We start from the raw sequence: 19,287 nt of genomic DNA, 5'->3' as shown, positions 1-19,287 counted from the left end.
AGCAAGTTCTGTGTGTGATGGTGCATAACAGGAACGCGACCGCATGGTGTATTGGAGCACGTGATGATGCAGAGCAGGACACAAGGTAGCTCTTTGTCTATGGTTAACAGCTTGGTGCTTCCCATTGCAAACCCAGCGATGGCCCCACAAGGGAGGGGTTGGATAATGGTGACAGGAGGAGCACTTTTGCATTAGGAACCGTAGAATCTCATAATGATTGGAGCTAAGTATGTTTATATTTTACATACTTTGACCCAACCATAGTTGCATCGAATTATGAAAAGATAAATCTTCAAACCATACGAGTATGTTTAAAAATAAGGTTAGACCCTTGCAAGTAAACCCACTATACATTTTGTCGAGATGTAAGGAGAAAGAGAGAGAGAGAGAGAGAGAGAGAGAGAGAGAGAGAGAGAGAGAGAGAGAGAGAGAGAGAGAGAGAGAAGACAAGAGACACTTTATGTACGCTCCCAAAGACTGATTCATATTGAGGACAAGATACAAATATATAGGTGAGACCAAGTTGAGTAGAGTGAGTCATATATAACTCCAACACCCCCACTCAAACAAAGGTCTCTAGCTTTGGATTAAAAAACCCTTGGGGAGTTCAAGGGAAAAACCCAAGCCCCTAGAGAATGTGAAAATATGAACTAGTGACGACGATGATGTGAAAGTGAATTGTGTATCTATGTACAAATATACACGTGACTCAGAGATCACAGTGTGCAAGTGTAGAGTGTGCATAGTGCATCGTACCTATAGGATTACAATGTCATATATACAAAGCTATCACAATAGCAGAGAAGCTAATCTAGAAAGAGCGAGGCCGAAGCAAGTCCAAGCTTCGAGCGCAAGAGGATGAAACGTGACTCGTTGAGGCCTTTGGTAAGAATGTCTGCAATCATCTGGTCACTTGGACAATGTTCAACCATTATGGTACCTTTGCGTACTTCATACTTGACATAATGATAATGGACAGCAATGTGCTTTGACTTATTATATTGAACATAGTCTTTTGCAAGACTAATAGCACTTTAGTTGTCACATCGCAAGGGTGTGCTAGAAAGAGGAGAGTGACCAATATCAACCAGCATTTGTCGAAGCCAGATCAGCTCACGAGCTGCAAGTGATGCCGCAACATATTCTGACCCGGTCGTAGAAACTGCAACACAACATTGTTTCTTGTTGGTCCAAGAAACAAGACAACCATTTATAAAGAAGCAATTTCCACTAGTAGACCGCATAGATAAATGTGAGCTTGCCCAGTCTGCATATGTGTAACCCAAAAGAGAAAGAGATTACATCAAATCCGATGTCAGTTGTCTTCGATGGAGCAAACCAAAATCTGTAGTGCCTTTTAAGTATTTCAATACACACTTTGCTACAGACCAATGCTTTAGAGAAGCACGTGCAAGATGTTGTCCAAGATAATTAGCAACAAACAAAATATCGGGACAAGTGTTCATGCCAACAAACTGAGGCCATCCAATCAAGTTAGCATAAGGTTGATTTGTGATAAATTGCCACTGTCAGAAGTGTTCTTTGTAGAACTCGCAAGACAAGGTGTGTTGGCCGAATGTACACATTCCATACCAAATTTTTGAATAGTATCTGCAATAAATTTTGACTGACGAAGAAAAAAAAACATTTTATACAGTTCTATTGAATATAAATGCCAAGACACGAGTGAATCTCTCCAAGATACACCATGTCAAATGCAGAAAGACAATAACTTTTTCACTTGCTAAAGAAATCCCAAATCGTTGGAAGCAAAGGATGGTATCATCCACATAAACAACAAGAATCACAAAATTGCTACCTTGGCGTTTTATTTATAAGTTGGGGTCTGAAGAGCAAAAGATGAATCCTTTAGAGGTGAGAAAAAGATCAGCTTGTTTGAGACCATATAGTGCCTTATTGAGTTGAGCAACAAGGTCTTCTTTACCTGAAATAACAAACCCTTTTGGCTTTTCTATATAAATTTCCTCTTCCAAATCACCATTCAAAAAAGCAATGTGCACATCCATTTAATGAGTGTCTGAATCAAATTGAACAGCAGCAAATAAAACTTGAACACTTGTAATGCAAACAACAGGTGAAAAGGTCTCTTGATAATCAACACTAGCAACTTGGGAGTAACCTTTTGCAAGTAAAGTGCCTTGAACTTGTCAAAAGATCCATCTGCTTTTACCTTTGTCTTATACACCCACTTACACTTAATAGATGTATGACCAGGAGTTAGTTTAGTTAGTTTCCATGTACCTTTAGAGATAAGAGAATTGTACTCTCCTTCCATAGCCTCTTGCCATTAATCCTTTTGTGGTGAAGAGATAGCTTCATTATAAGTGACGGGATCTTTAGAAGTAGAGAAAGCATTATCAACAATATCGTCATCATAAACATGACAAGACCCATGTTTAGAATCAATAGGCAGATCAACAAAAATATCAATATCATCATTGGCAACATTCAAATTGATGGTTGTGAAGAGGAAAGTTGCTCTATAGGAAGAGTTTCATCATCTGAAAGAAATGGAAAAACCTGAAGCAACGATTTAGTATCATCAAAATCATCCATGGACCATGAGCCTCCCATAAGCTATTCGTTAAAAGTAGCATCACGATTCACAATTACTTTCTTGGAGGAAGGGTCATAGAATTTGTAGCCTTTGGAAGTATCAGAATATCCAATAAAAAACACTCTAAGGCCAGGAGCATCAAGCTTTTTTCATGTTTCTTTGGGAACATGAATATAAGCAATACATCTCAAGGTTCAAAAATGAGATACAGAAGGAATGTCACATGTCCATGCTGCGATGGATATCTTACCAGAGGTTGTAGTACTAGGAAGATGATTTTGAATAAATACTGTTGTCAAAGTAGCTTCAGCCCAGAAAACACGATATAACCCAGAATGAATCAACATACATCTTACATCATTGAGAATAGTGTGATTCTTTTGTTCAGCAATGCCATTCTATTGAGGTGAATACGGAATAGTGTGTTCATGATGAATTCTAATGTCAACACAGTAACTCATAAACTCTCGAGAAAGATATTTGCCTCCATTATCACTGCAAAGCTTCTTGAGGCAACGACCAATTTGAAGTTCCATAGCCTTATGGAATTGTTTGAAAACAGATAAGGCCTCATATTTTTGTCTAAGTATAAATATAGTCGTATACCGTGAGAAATTATCAATGAAGGTAATGAAGTAGCGATATTGTGATCTCAAAGAAGCCTAGAGGTCCACATATATCAATATGAACAAGATCCAATATGTCATGAGAATGAGTTGTATTTGAGAGAGAAAAGGGTTTATGATTATGCTCCCCGAGAGCACAAAACTCACAAATTCCCATCTGGAGATAAGCTTTAAGATCCATGCCATGAACAAGATCACGACGTTGAAGATCAAGGAGTTTTGAGAAATCAACATGAATAAAATAGTGATGCCATACTTTGCAATCATGATCACCTGGAGCAGTGACAACATTTGCTACATCATCATTGAGAGAGAGTTCAAACAGATTACTGTTTCGAGGAGCAATGTCTATAGTTTTTCCATCTTTTTCAATTTGGCATTTGGTATGATCAAATCCAACAAAGAGACCAAGATCAACAAGTCTAGCAACTGAAAAAAGATTACATTGAAGATCTGGTACGTATAATACTCCTCGTAAAATTCGAGTGGAAGAAGATAAGGTACCAAGATATAAATCTCCAATACCCTTTACTTGACAAGTGGTATTATCAGCAAGATAAACAACGTGTTGAACTGGTACTAGATGATAGTTATGGAGACATTTAGACCGATATGTCATATTTCCTGTAGCACAAGAATCGACAATAAAAAGTGATCCATCACGTACATGAAATATTTTTTCTAGAGCAACTGAACATAGGATGTAGCTTGTTTTGGTACAATATTGTTTCGATGTTCAGTAGCATATGCTCTATTACGATCTATGTCGAATCGACGCTTATAGCACATATGAGTGGGATGATCATATCGTCCACAATATTCACAAGAAGAAGAAGAATCTCTAGATAAACATGGTTGTTTAGTGATAATATTGTGTTCTTCATCATACTGATGTGCCCAACAATCATCTTCAGTGTGGCCATTTTTGTTGCAGTAAGAACATTGCTTATTAGGAAATTTGAGACGAGAGAAAATATTACCGCGACGGCCACCTCTGCAGTTTCCTCATTGAAATGGACTCCTTCAAGCATAAAAAGCATGTTCCATCTGTTGTGACTCAATCTCCTCTTGTGAAATCATAGTTGTATCATGACCAGCATTACGTCGTTCTTGACATTGAGAGTATTCAATTAAAGACATGCAGGCTTGGTCAAAATCGAGACCATCTTTATTAGAAAGAATGGTAACAATGTTATCATAAGAAGAGTGCTTCACCATGTCAAGGAGAAGTGTACCCAATTGTTTTTGTGGAACATGACCATCGACAATAGCAAGTTGATTAATAATGGATTTAAAAGACTCAATATGTCCCGTCATGGTGGCAGTACCAACTTCATATTGTAACTTGTTAAGCAAACCTCTTAAATATATTATTCTCTAACATATTTCTTTTGAATTGCAATAAGGTACTTCCATACGTCATGAAAAGTAGGCAGTTCATATACATCAAGCAAAAGGGAATCAATAAGAGCAGAAAGAATATATCGATGAGCTACTTTATCACGTAATCCGTATATGCAACATGCCAATCTTCAAGTACATGTCCTTCAGTGATAAACACGTTGTCATGATCCGTATCAATAGGCTGAGGCGGACATACATGATTTTCAAGGACAATATCAGAGAGTTCATTGCCTTCAAGAATTAACAACATCTTTGCTTTCCAACCTGAAAATCCTTGGCCTTGGAAAGGAGGAACCAAACGCTGGCTAGAAGGAAGCCAGAAGGAAAACCATTGACGAGAATAGTCATAGCCATATCTCGTTGTGAGAAGAGTATAAGATAAGATCACAGAATCTGCACACCATATATGGTGAAGGTTGCAATTGAAAACGAGAGGAATATGACGATTGTGTTCTACCAATGATAAACGCAAGAAGGATGCTCAAAAAACGTCCAAAGATGTGAGGGACGTCACCCAAAAAATTAGGAAAAAGGAGTCGTTAATAATAAAAGAGTCCACAGAGTGATGTGAGACGTGACGTGGGACTCAAGATTGACGGCCGCAATATGAATAGCAGAAAGCTAAATTTGCTCGAAAAAAGTAACGCAAAAATTAGAAAAACAATCACGAACGCTTCACAAAGACGCACGAGGACAAAACCTACATCAAGTTCGATTGTAGTAAAAATAGCATAACTTTTTTATGCGAACTTCGTTTGTTGCAAACCTAGAACTCAAATCGAAGAGCTCGAGGAGACGAACAAGTTTTGGATGAAAATTGTTGTCACACTTTTTCCATTTCTCTAAATTTTGAGCAGATGACCTCTGGAAATTGAGAAGAAGTTGAGGGTGTCAAAAGACAAATCAACAAGAAAACGTAATCAATGATTCACCATATTGATTAGTAATAAACACCACACAAAACACTAATCATATTGTTCTTAACACAAAATGTGCACATGTGCACATCTTTCGCACGTGTCAAAGCAAGGGACTTGCCGTACACTGTGTGCAAGCCACAAATGGCTGCAAGCACACAACCAGATTAATCTAGCAAGCTCAAGAGAGCAAGGGTGTGTCACTCACCGCCCTATGCTCGCTTTCGTGGAGGATTCCTTGCCGCGAAGAAGAGGGAGCTACCGCCTTGCCGTGCTCAATCGCCTCGTCAGTGTCGTGCCCTTGCAATGCTCTCTCTCTCTCTCTCTCTCTCTCTCTCTCTCACGCATACACACACACAAGGAGATGAAGAAGAAGATGGAGATGGAACAAGAGCACTCTTCAATTGCACAAATGAGAGAATGAGTGATTTTTAGGTTTAGGTGACTTTTATATGAGCTCACCCATTCACACTTGGGCACCCATGCTTAGCCAACTAACCCTTGAATGTTCTAGTAATAGTGTGTCTCTCATCGGCGATCACTCTTAAGCTTTTCCTATTGGACCGACAAGCCCGGTCCATGACTATTAGAAGTGGACGCCAGTGGTTAACATGCCCGTCTTCCTGATGTAGATTCCATCCTCGGAATATAACAATGCAGCATCGTGATCCACAATAGGAGTATCTAGCAGAAGAAAAACAACATTGTGAAAGCTCAAAGGTAGCATGTGCAGGCCTGAAATAAGTGAGACACATAAATGATATTCTAGGAAATGCAAAAAAAAAAGCATGAATTGTAACACTGTCAACTAGAACAAGCATAGTACCTGAATAAAATGCAATTGAGTTAAGGTCTATTAGGTTGACTCTAAAAGAAGTACACAAGAGCTAGGGCTAAAGTAAGTACTAGATTGACTAACGTTAATTAAAAAATGTTGATTAAAGAGTAGTTAACCCTAGGAATGCTCGTCGGGTTCTAAAGACTAGTGATCTTGTCACTTATACCACTTAAGTGCGATCAATATAAAATACAAGGAAGTTTGTGCTATTTGATTTCTCTGTTCTTTCTTTCTTTTCTTTTTCTTTTTTGTTGTTGTCATAGTTGCTATAAGTAGTTGGGGGACTCAAGGTCTCAAATAGTAACAGCTGGGAGACTCGAGGTCTCAAATACCAGCTTAAGCATAAACTAGCCGGGAGACTCGATGTCTCAAATACCAGCTTAACACATGGACTTCCACAACACAAGTCACACTTATGTGGAATAAGCTAGAGATAACTATATCCTCATAGCTTAAAATATTACTTAAGCTACTACAATTAATAGACTATTTAGGAATTAAAGTCAGCAATTAAGTGGCCTAGTTTAGCTTAAGGTCTTGATACCTACTCAAAGCCAACTAATAGACCAAACTCAAAGAGAAGAACAAGGTACTAGAAGTTTGAAAAAATTATATCATCTAAATTGGCAATATCACAACTTCATAAATTTTATGCATTGTTAGAATCTCAAATGACAAGATGCAAACATGTAACTGTGGAAAGCATAGATAAAAGGAAGTAGAACACCTGATAGAATGGAGAACATCCGTTGTAACATGTAAACATCCACTGTCGTTGTCCTTTGAAGGCATCCTTATGTAGTAACAAGCTGCACAATAATCACCACCAAACATACACCTTCCAGAGGCACATCAGTGGGAAAAAAGAACTTTGCTAATCACTAAACTCTAAAACAAAAACGCTCCTATTATACTAATCTTACCTACCCTCCATCACTCAAGTGATGAGGATCAAAGTAAGTGGAGGTTGGAGAGCTCGATCGGTAGCTCTAAGGCTAAACCGCCATCCTCATCATCAAGATAGGTGTAATCCTCTTCGGTAAGGCCGTGTGTCTCATCTGTCCAATCACCATTATCGCCCTCGTCCTCTTCTGTGCAGAATAGTATTAGGAATGTCATGAGGCGTGCTTACTCAGCCTGGGCAAAAGAGTAAACTTGGGCAATTGGGCAAACTTCCTGGATAGAATAGGGATCGTCATAGTCAAGAGGCGGACTAGCCACTCTAATTCCTCAACATTTCTCTCACAAGCGAGTGTTTCAACCGAATCCCATTCAGAGGAAATATGAGGATAACATAAATGCATTACTTGGGAAAGGTAAAAAGAATATTCGTAAGAATCAGCCATATCTGTGAATGCAAATGGAGGATGGTTAGGTGTTTGATGACATAGGTGTTTGTTTTAGTGTACCTGATGTGACATGTGTAGGTCTGGGTCAATGATTTTGACTAGTATTGTGTACATTCGTTTGCTAATTGCTCTTGCTCTTTACTTTTTTTTTCTTTTAAACTAGGGTGGTTAGTTACTATATGTCTATATATATACAATCCCTAAAATCGAAAAGCTCAAGGGTCAGGGAAAAACGGATAAGAGGAAAATAATTCAATAGGTTGACATGAATGAAGACTCCCCCCTTCCTTGGGTAGATCATACTTTAAAAGGATGTCATCACCTTTTGGAACCAGTTATTCCAATTGGTAATAGGTGAGGATTTTCTCCAATAGTTCTCTATTACCTTGGGTGCCTCATTGAGTTGCAAGGGTGGTAAGGTACTCTCCCATGAACGAACTTGAAGTAGTGCATCAGGTAATAATTGAACGATGGGAGGTGTCGAATCTTTTGTAGCTTCATGGAGGCTGCCTATGGTAGGTGGAGGTTGTGCATAAGCTTTTACCTCTATGGATGCATTACATAAGGAACTAGAAGCTTCATCGAACTCCCCCTTTCCTGAGCTAATCCGAATAGATTGGTTTTGCCTTGGAACCCAAACTAGCTCTGGAATAGGTGTGTAGCATTCCGTTATTTTTTCCTTTCCCCAATCTTCAATTTATTTTGGAGCTACAGCATTGGGCTCACATGGGTCAGGTGTTAGGTAAGAGCACAATTTACGTTTTGGCCCCCATATTTGATCATTTCCTTCATGGTAGCCTTGGGCTTCCAATAGTTTTTTGGGAATCCAACGCAATGTTTCTTTACATTTATTGGGGCGAGTGGGACGTCTCTTACCTGGCTGCTATCTTTGAGCACTAGCTATGGTCGCTAAAGAAGCTTTAGGGACCCACTTGTATGTTTTAGGATGGGTCTTGTGTGTCTCAAGCTTTATTTCAACTACAGCAGTTGAAGCTCTAGAGAGTTGGGCTATAGGGACATATGGTTCAACCTCTTGGACATGCAATGTTTTGGGTTTATTTCCTTAAGAGGCAATATCTTAGGAACTATGGCTTAAGTGGTAGGGCTAAGAGTTGGTTTCTGCGTTGTGACCACCCCAGTTCCCCAATCAATAGTGCATTTGGTGGCTATCATCCACGTGCATCCTAGGTTTATATTACCCTCCATAGTTCCAGCAGGCATGACCAAAAAGCCTTGAGCCTACAACCCCATTGTCATAACTGACACAAGTGTGCCAGATTCCAAAAACAATGGTCTTCTTCTTATTGACACCCTTGACTTGGATGGTGCTTGTGGATAGGGGTCATTTTCCTAGAGCTGACACCAAACTCCATAGGATAACAAATTATGTTGAGCTCCTGTATCCAATAATGTGTTATATAGTACTCTCCCATAGAGGCTATTTACTTCAATTGGATATCGTAGAGGTGGCTCAAATTCCAATGAATCATCATCAATGTCTTCAAAAAACACTTCCATGATTCCGAGTTAGCCTCTCGTTGGCGTCTAAGATGTTGTTGTCTTTCTTGAGCCTCAACTCTTGCTTGGGTCTTTTTAAGCTCTGCCCCTATATAATTAAGCCATTCTGCAGTAGATCTTTCTTTGTTTATCTTGGCTCTCATATTTGCTCGATATCGTCATCTCTTGTATGACCTTCTTTTCTTGCTGAGGTTGTGATTTTGGGTTATGTTTGAATCAGACTCGCTTGATATGTCTTTGTTTGTACCCTCTTCACTCTCGGATAAATCACCATAGGCTGTTGTACTAGGCCTTGAGCGTTCAGTTGCTTGACTTGATTCATTGGTCATTTCCTCTAGCCCTGAATCAATCTCTCCCTGAGATTCCATTTCTGAGGTGTGTTGGTTAGAATCCCGTGAGGTATTATCAGTTTCACTCTTAGGTAGGTCTGCCTCTCTTTTATCGTCAGAAGTTATATGCGCTACACCTAACATGTTTATTGGTACGATTTGTGGGATCTCCTCCCCCTCTGGTGTTACCCAAGTTGTTCCTCTAGTTCCCCAAGTATCTATAGTTGTTGCTAGGTGTACCCAATCTACGTTGTCTGACTCGTCCATTCCAAGTAATACATCCATATAAGGAGAATCTTCCCCAACATAAGTGTCCACTTTACATGTATAACAATACTGCAATGGGGCCGAGTGAACTGTGGTGTCAGATTATAAACCTGTTTCCTAGAGGATGTGCTCGATCAGTTACAAGATCCACTTGAATGACAGAATCTTGGAATTGCAAGTAGACATAGTTTTTAGACCAGTCATGCACCATTTTTGCTTCCCCCATGAAAGGACGTCCTGAGATCGTTTCAGATGCCATAGTGTGCTTGGAGAAATCCATAACAATGAAGGTATTTCTTCTTTTATGTCCAAAGACCTTGATCTTGAGATCTTCTAGCATCCCAATAGTTTAACAATAGACCCATTGGCCATCTTTACTACTCTGGTTGTGGTCCCAAGGTGAGGTCTTCCCATGGTTTCCTAGCAATTTTAAGTCACAATGCTAACCCCAACGCCACCATCAAGGATTCCCTTCACAGTTAATCCCTTACTAGTGATTGGTATGGTCGCATTGGATTCATCGCCCTCAAAGTATTGTCCCAACTTATTAACAGGTATTTCTACAACAAGATTCTCATCTAGGTTGGTTTGTGGATCTAAGTGTTCCTCCTCTATTGGCATCTCCCTAGCTCCATCCATCTGTGCAAATTGTGGTAGCCCAACCTTCAGTCCGTTGAGGAAATCTCGAAGAGCTAAGAATAGCTCAAGGTCTCCATATAGTTTGGACATGATGGTGGTTCTAACTTCGGAAGCCATGAAATCCATCAATTTGGCAATATTTAATGGCACCTTTTGGGCTTCAATCCCTTGACGTGGGGAAGATGGGATCTCCATTTCTTTGATAGGGTCAAGTAGTCCCTCTGTAAACATTCTTTCCAACAACAAGTGAGTACGTCCACTTTCCCATGACTTTAAGTCGCTTTCTTCTTGGATGACACTAGGTATGGCTAGGGGTCTATGGACTTTCTGAGGTTATTGTTGCGTAGGGAACAATGTGTCTGTAATCTAGATCTGCCTAGGTGCTGCTTCTAGATTCCTTTGGGTATCTTCTACCAAACTCCTTAATTGCTTGACTTGCTCGATCTCCTCTGTAGGGTTTGGGTAAGTTCCTATCTTCTTCTTGGGTCCTGGCCATTGTGGCTCATGATGATCTTCCTTGTTGGTTTCTTTCTTAGTGGTCGTTTTGGTCTCCATGGTTTCACCTGAAACAGAATCCTCTTGAGCGTCGTTCATATATACGGGGTTGTCACCAGTCCCTATGTTGGTCTTTGAACTGGGGTATGACTTCACTGCTTTTTGTGTTCTCTTCCTTCGTGTTCTTTTCTTCTTCTGAGATTGGGCAATTGATGTTGTGTCTCTTTCTTCAAGAATATAATTTGTTTTTGGAGCATCGATCATGTGAGTACGTTTATTGTTACCACAGGTGTACTTTGTGATGGCTCCTCGCTAACCTCAAACAAGTTTAATGGTGTGATCTTCTATGGCATTTGGATTATTCGGACATTGGGCATCAAATGATCTATGCCACATCGATTACACATGAGTATCAGCATTGTAGACGTGCTCGCTTGATTGGTTTGCATTAGTGTAGCATTATTTTGTAGCCTAATAGGACACTCAGCCACACGATGTGGCACCTCCACACTCATAGCATTGAAGAGGTGGTCTCTTGGCAGTGTATTTGATATTTTGGCCTCTTACAGCAAGAGCAGCTACTTGATAGACAGGTTTGACTTGTCTCCAATAGTCCTCCATGTAGTATTGTGGACTTTCTTCAAGCGCATCAATCCCATAGGCAATATTAGGGTCTATATCTTTCTCATAGCCTTCCAAACAAGCAATCGATGACTCACAACTCACTTGATTCACATACGTGATTCTCGGATGTGGTGGTTATGGTCCTAGCACTGGAGGTGGTAAGGGTGTTGTTTGAACAACATTTTGGGCCCTAAGGAGCATGTGTTGTGACGTTTGTTCAAGAGGTGGGGCCGGCATCAATGCAGACACTTGAGGTGTGTCTGTCCATGCTAAGGTTGGTCTATTGGCCATCACGTGGTTAAATACTATACAATCCTTAGCTTGATGACCATACCTCCCATAGGCATTGCAATTCCCATTGAATTTTACTCTAAAAGTGGGGCATTCACTGGTACAATGTGGACCATAGCATATTGAGCACCATTGTTGCTCCCTTATTGGATACATATGATTGTTTTGCGGAGCACGATTGTCTCTAAGACTCTCTTGAATGGCCTTGGTGAGGTTTGCTAAAGTCATCTCAGATATCTTTGGCTCCTTAGCAATAGGCTTTAGGGTCATTAGGTGATGCCCCGATGCTTGTGAGCTAGTAGATTTAGGCTCAACGGACACTCTTTCTCCTTGAATTATTAAATTATCCTCCAATTGGATCGCATTGGTGGTGACCTCTTCCCAAGTGCTGATACCTTTAATGACTAGGCCATTGTAGATATCCTCATGTTGTAATCCCCTAATGAATCTATCAAGCAATTGATTATTATTGAAGCGCTCATTTGAATTACAACGAGAATTTAAATGCTTCAAGCGACTAATAAAATCTCTCATCGACTCTCCTTCCTCTCGTTGGGCTTTCTGGAGCTGAGAGGCTACACCCAAAAGCACTCCCTCTCGTATGTATTCTTTTAAGAATAGTCTCCTAAGAGTAGGGTAAATCGTTTTCTCTTCCACCATTAGGGTTCTTTACCAATCCCCAGCCTTCCCACTTAAGGTTAGGCTTAAAGCAATACTCTTCTGCAGGTCATTGTGTTCTCCTAGAGAATCGCATATTTGTTCAAACACTTCGATATGCTTTCTCACATCCTCGTCTCCACTAAATTTTTGTGTGAGCTTGGCTATTTGTACTGCCTTACTTCTAGGCTCTCTATCAGGCGTGTTACGCATATTCTCAGCAATAGATCGATCGATAGCTTGAGCAAATGTTGCAAAGTCACCTAAGTGAGCAGGCACCGTGGGTGAAGGCGCTCCAGAGACTACATGTGGAGTAGGTATTGGCATTGGGCTTGGTGCATAGGAATCCCTTGGGTTCCAAGTTTGGTACGGTGTTGTGCCATGTGGTGGCCCAAAGTTCATATGTGTGGCCCTAGGCATAGCATAGGTCGGATGTGACATGCTAATGCTAGCTGGTATGGTCCCATTGAAATAAGAGCTTGGATGTTGTGGTTGTGGAGTATAGGTTGTTTAAACAATGGGAGGGGTAGGGGATACATGAGTACGAGGTCCCATAGGTGTGTACGATTGGTACATACTTGTAGGTACTATTGCAGGCATTGAGCTACCATGTAGTGGTGCTTTACTAACAAATGAGGTCCATGGCGTGTTTCTTGGCATTCCCATCACGGGGTAGGCATGGTAGCCGTGGTGTCATCAAGGGAAAGATGAGCTAGATTTGGAAAAGTAAAACTACTACTTGTGGGTTCATACTGTACCGAAACTCCAGGCGACACAATATATGAAGGGTCCATTGGACTCACTAAAGGAGTTTCCATCTATGATAGTGTCATTTGTTTGGCGTTGCCCGTATCCAAGAATCTCATAAGGCCCATTGAAGGAATGTTAATCCCTCGGTTTCGCCTCTCCGATTGGATGATGCTATGGATGACATTACAGACCATTTGTTGCCGCTCCTCTATACTTGTGGCGCTAGAAGTAGATTGTACAACTTCTAACCAACCTATATGGTATGAATAACCCGTGTACAGGTCAGTCAAGGTTTCAGTTTGTAGGTCATATTCCCAGTTTTTGTTGAGAAATAACCCTTCTAGCCTTGGCATACTAGAGGTTTTCCTTGAGGTGGAAGCATTGTTGTTCCCCACAGTTTTACCCACATTGCCTACTAACTCAAGAGAACCCAATTGCTTGATTGCTATGCCTATTGTCCCAGGGGTTTTCCCTTCATGGCTCGGCGTTGTTCTAGGAAACTCTCCATTTTTCCCTCTCCCTAGCCGCTTGCATATAGCACTCAACATCTTGCACCTCCGCAAGACTCCTACCATTGGGTAGTAGAACTTCGGGGAGTGATTGCTTTGCATGGTTTTCCATGAAAGCAGGGGGCAGAATATTGACGTGAACACTCTTGGGAGTATAGGCTCCCCTGAGATACCAAAGGCGAATCTACCTCTCCCTCACCTTCGTTAACTTCACTAGCCGTAGGTTCAGAGCAAGTAGCTCTACTAAAGGTTTCTATAAAGCGACTAAACACACTAGATACAGGCTGTGGGCCCCAGACAGGTACGTTTTTGTTTACTTGCTCGGGGTTTGGTGTAGGATGCCCTTCTCATAATATCGTAGTCAGATGAAGAATCACTAGCCGCTATGTTTGGGTCTTGGGTTGTACTACCTTGGGTCCCAGGCGAGGGCCCGGAACCTAAGGTAGGTGGGTATTGAGAACCTGCGTAAGTCGAAGTGCTCGCTAGTTGCTCGACCTCTAGCACACAACCAGAGCGCAGATGCATGTGCCTTTGGCACCCTACAAGCGTCAGCGAATACCCTTGAATCTTAACCGCTTGATTTTTTGGGCGTTTTCACTCGTTTTTTTATGTTTTTAATATCTTTTTACGATCGATTTTTGGATTAGAGCGTGTGATAGCTCGAAACGAGCGTATCGCTCAGGGGGTTGTGGTGTGCTTTACAACACAGCGTTCGGTTACCCGAAGCTCCGATGGTCCTCAAACGGGTTGATTTTTACTTAGGCATGAGGTTAAAATAAGTAAGTACAAAGGGTGACTGAGGCCTAAGCCTGGGCTTGGGCTTGGGCTTGGGGAATGTTCCCAATCTCGGTCCTCCCTTTTATTTTATTTTAAAAATATTTTTTTAGTTTTTTTTTTTGGGATAAGGTCACCATGGTCGCGCCGCGCGCACGCGCACACACACCTAGCTTACCTACTTACAACTAACAGAGATACTCTTACACACTGTCTAACACAATACTATAGCAACTAATCAACTAACAAATCTACTTACTGCACCTTACAGATCTATTATAGATCTAATACCTTAATTCTAACACCTTATCAATAGAAAATAGTACATTGCAACACCTTATTAACAAAAAACAGTACACTGCAGCAAAAACAAAGTTCACAAATCCTTCTCAACAGCCACACACCTCCTTTCTCTACCTTTCCTACATCTCAAATTGCACCACAAAGCAACATAGAGTGCTATTAGAGCTTAGTACAGGGCATCTCCTCGGCAACGGCACCAAAATTGTGCACATCTATCGCACGTGTCAAAGCAAGGGACTTGCCGTACACTGTGTGTGAGCCACAAATGGCTGCAAACACACAACCAGATTAATCTAGCAAGCTCAGGAGAGCAAAGGTGTGTCACTCACCACCCTACGCTCGCCTTCGTGGAAGAGGGAGCTACCGTCATGCCGCACTCAACCGCCTCGTCGCAGCCGTGCCGTCGCTATGCTCTCTCTCTCTCTCTCTCTCTCTCTCTCTCTCGTATACATGCACACACACACACACACACACACAAGGAGATGAAGAAGAAGATGGAAATGGAGCAAGAGCACTCTTCAATTGCACAAATGAGAGAATGAGTGATTTTTAGATTTAGGTGACTTTTATATGAGCTCGTCCATTCACACTTGGGCGCCCATGCTTAGTCAACTAACCCTTGAATGTTCCAATTAGAGTGCGCCTCTCATCGGCGATCACTCTTACCCTTTTCCTATTGGATCGACAAGCCCGGTCCATGACTACTAGAAGTAGACGCCGATGGTTAACATAAAACAACCACAGTAACAAGGTTCAATCCTCAAAAATAAAATTTGTAGTAATTCTGAATCTTACATGCGAATCGCATACAGATACTATGTTTTGTCACCATAAATTGAATCGTCGTGTGATCGCTACCGCTTTGATACCATGTTGAGATATAGAGAAAAAGAGAGAGAGACGAGACAAGAGACACACCATGTACGCTCCCAAAGACTGATTCATATTGAGGACGAGATACAAATATATAGGTGAGACCAAGCTGAGTAAAGTGAGCCATATATAGCTCCAACAAAGTTAAATCCAAGCCTCCTATCTCCTTTTTCTTATTTTCCTATTTTTCTTCATGAACTCTAGTAGATTGTTCAACCTTCCTTTCCTACAAGAAGGAGAATCTCAAACTCAAGAACAAAACGAACAATGAATGAGAGAGAGAATGCCTCACTGACGTATTCATTCAGCACTCCTTCTTCCCTCTGTTGCGGCCTCATCCTCTTCAGTCAAGTGCAAGACTATCTTAGCAGCTGCGCTGCTGATCCTGACCCTCCAAGATTGCAAGAGAATCTTACCCCTTCCTATTGTGCGTCTTTGTCCTAACATACACCACCCTCTCTCCCTCTCTCTCTCTCTCTCTCTCTTCGCATCCATTTTTGCTACACGTGTGACGTGTCTTGATGCATAGATTTTGTTATGCCACATGTCCCATCCAAGGACCCCTAATATTTTGTCATAAATTCCCAAAATACCCTTCAATATTGTCCAAATTTCCCGAATACCCTTGCTTACGAGATTAAATATCTCCAAAGATATTAAAAAATTGTAGCTTTCCATAAGAAGATTGATTGTCTATTAATACACGATGCTAAAACTAGAATTCGAGGGTAGGCTTTACAAATGAATTGCTTCATCGTTTTTACACATAAGGGTAATTTGTGACAGACAACATGCTAAGCACTCAAAAACGGATCTCAATTGTCGAAAAAGAATAAAGATTAGAAACTCTTGAAGGAAAAGGTTGACCTCTCCTTTCCCCTTTCTCCTAAGTCCAAAGATCTTTCAACATCAATAGAATTTCTCCGCTTTGTTCTCAGGGACCAGCTCAAGTGTGATACCATGTGCAACCTTCATGCTCCTCCTAGTCTTCTTCATAGGCAACACATCTGGCTGCTCTGAGATAGAGACATGCATGTCTATAGTTAGACCGATTTCTTGAGCAGCAATAAACTTAGCAGGGCCTTGCCCTAGGGTGCCTACCCATGCAGCCCTTGTGTCATGATTCTTGTCTTGACAAGAATAGCTCCCAAAGAAGCATTATTGTGGAAGATTAAGCATTGAGAAAAGAGCCATCCTTAGAGTTGCTCATTCAGATTGTATTCAAAACATTGATATTGCTCATTGATACACACTCACTCCCATGGCAACTGAACACTTATCCTTATCTACAAGAACACCCACACCAAACCACAAGGTAGCAAGCACATCCATAGATAAACGACAAGTTAAAGAAATTAAAAATTTTGAAAAGCCAAAGAAGAAATTAGACATGCTCCTTTTCTTCATTTATCTTTGGATATAGATTTATTGAATCTTTAATGCAAAAAGATGTTCCCAAATCTTGAATGCAAAAAGGTTTATTGCATAATCTTGAATTTTTTTATTACATCAAAGCTAAAGGAAGCTTGTTTGTCTAAGTTAACCCAACGTAATAGGCATGCACCAACCGTGCAAACAATATCACACCCAAATGATGACATAGCGTGTCATCTTGGAGAAATTCTTGCTCTATGGTTGATAAGTATTTTCAAGAATTGTGCGATTTATAACTCCCCTTGGACAACAACGCCAAAAGTAAGGCCATTCTTAGTCACTTTTTCTTGTCCACTGTTTGTGCTAATTTTATCGAGTACTTGTGGTGCACATGAAGGGCAACAACAAATCCTTTTCTCTTATTATTGGTCGAGGGAAAATTGATTTGTGATGTTGGGTTGCATCAACACCAAGTCTTATCTCTCTTTCTCTCTCTGTCTGTGTGTCTTTGTTGGCCTTATTCGGGTGTGAAGTGGGGTGGAAGGTCAAGTCACAGGGGGGGGGGGGGGGGGGGGGGGGGGTGTTGCAATGTACACATGATGAGGTTGCATGCATGGACCGATCGTTTCTAATATGGAAACATTAGCATGCTATCTTAACAACCTCTAACGCTACCCATTGTCTAAAATTTGTGGGAAAGGGACAAAGGAGCTCGAGCTCATGAATAGCCTATGCTAAGAGGCCATAGGCCCTCAAAAGGTGTCTTTAGGAGGTCCTGCAAATCCGTGCGTAGTGCCCCATAGTTGCAAAGATTCCACCACGTTCAACTTGCTACAACTGGCTGCTTGAACATCCTTTTTGCTAGGGGCTGCTTCAACCACCCCCTACAATAATAAACGGCCCTTTGCGAATATGTTTTACAGACTGTAGGAAGTTCATCAAGCCTTATTACAGGCTGCAAGCACTTTTCACTGTGCACATGGAAGGAGGGTCCTTTCTTGAGAAGCACCCTTTAAAGGGTGTATGGGGGAGCCCTCTAACCATGAGTAGAGTTAGAGGTTATGCAAGCAATGAGAACCATGCTCATGCTCATCTATTCTACTCTATTCCGGGCTGCCACGTGGTCAAAGAGAAATGAAGCAAAGCTTGTGCAACCTGAAGATGCCAGGAGCGTGCCGGGGGGAAGGCGAACAGGCAACAACGGCTTGGAGGAAGTGGGGGAGTGGGGACAGGAGTGCCTGCTTGAGAGAGAGAGAGAGAGAGAGAGAGAGAGAGAGAGAGAGAGAGAGAGAGAGAGAGAGAGAGATTCGTGCGATGGCGAGTTGCAGCTGACAGGCAACTAAGTGTGTGTGTGTGTGTGTGTGTGTAAGAGAGAGAGAGGAAGATTTCGGGTTGCTACGTGGGCAGAGCATGTGTGAGGAAGCACCTTTATCGGAGTTTATCCTCCTACGCACTGATGCTTCTTTATCTCTACCGTACGTGACCTCAAGACGCAATGACTAGGCTTTATCTTCTCTACCTCATAGTCGAGGACAACTATGATTTCAAGAGAGAGGTAATGTCATAAAATCTAATGTCTAGCTTACCCAAATGATTTTCTCATATTAAACTGATCATTTAATGTGGGAGAATAAACGAGAACAAGAGTTAGAATTAAGACATGTGCTTCTAGACCCATCTCAACAGGGGACCAAAAGGAGAGATGGTTGCATCTCAATACGGGTCCAAAAGGAGATGGTCTACCAAAGAGCAATGTGCAATAAGTGCTTCTAGGCTTATCTAAGAAGGGGACCAAGAGGAGAGATGGTTACATCTCAATACGTGTCCAACAGGAGGTAGTCTATCAAAGAGCAATGTGCATCTATTGGAGCTTAAAAGACCTTAGGGTTAGCTTCATTAAAGACCTCCAATAGTTAGTGTCAAAAGTCGTTTGACCTTAGGCAAGCTAGGGCTGAGCTTGAGGTGGGAACTTGACTTAAGCTTGAGGCGCTTGTCGTGCTTGATGACTAAGGTGCTTGAGGTGCTTGTCCTTCTTGATGACTAAGGTGCTTGTCATACTTAATGAGGAAGGTGCTTGAGAAGCTTCTCATGCATGGGGGATAAGGTGCTTGAGTCAAAAAGAGACCCTACAAACTTAATGAGGAAGGTGCTTGAGAAGCTTCCCATGCATGG

The sequence above is a fragment of the Adiantum capillus-veneris genome, chromosome 5, assembly GCF_014529385.1.
Source record: "Adiantum capillus-veneris isolate H3 chromosome 5, ASM1452938v2, whole genome shotgun sequence".
In the NCBI taxonomy this organism is placed as follows: domain Eukaryota; kingdom Viridiplantae; phylum Streptophyta; class Polypodiopsida; order Polypodiales; family Pteridaceae; genus Adiantum; species Adiantum capillus-veneris.
Note: the sequence above shows the minus strand (reverse complement) of the source record.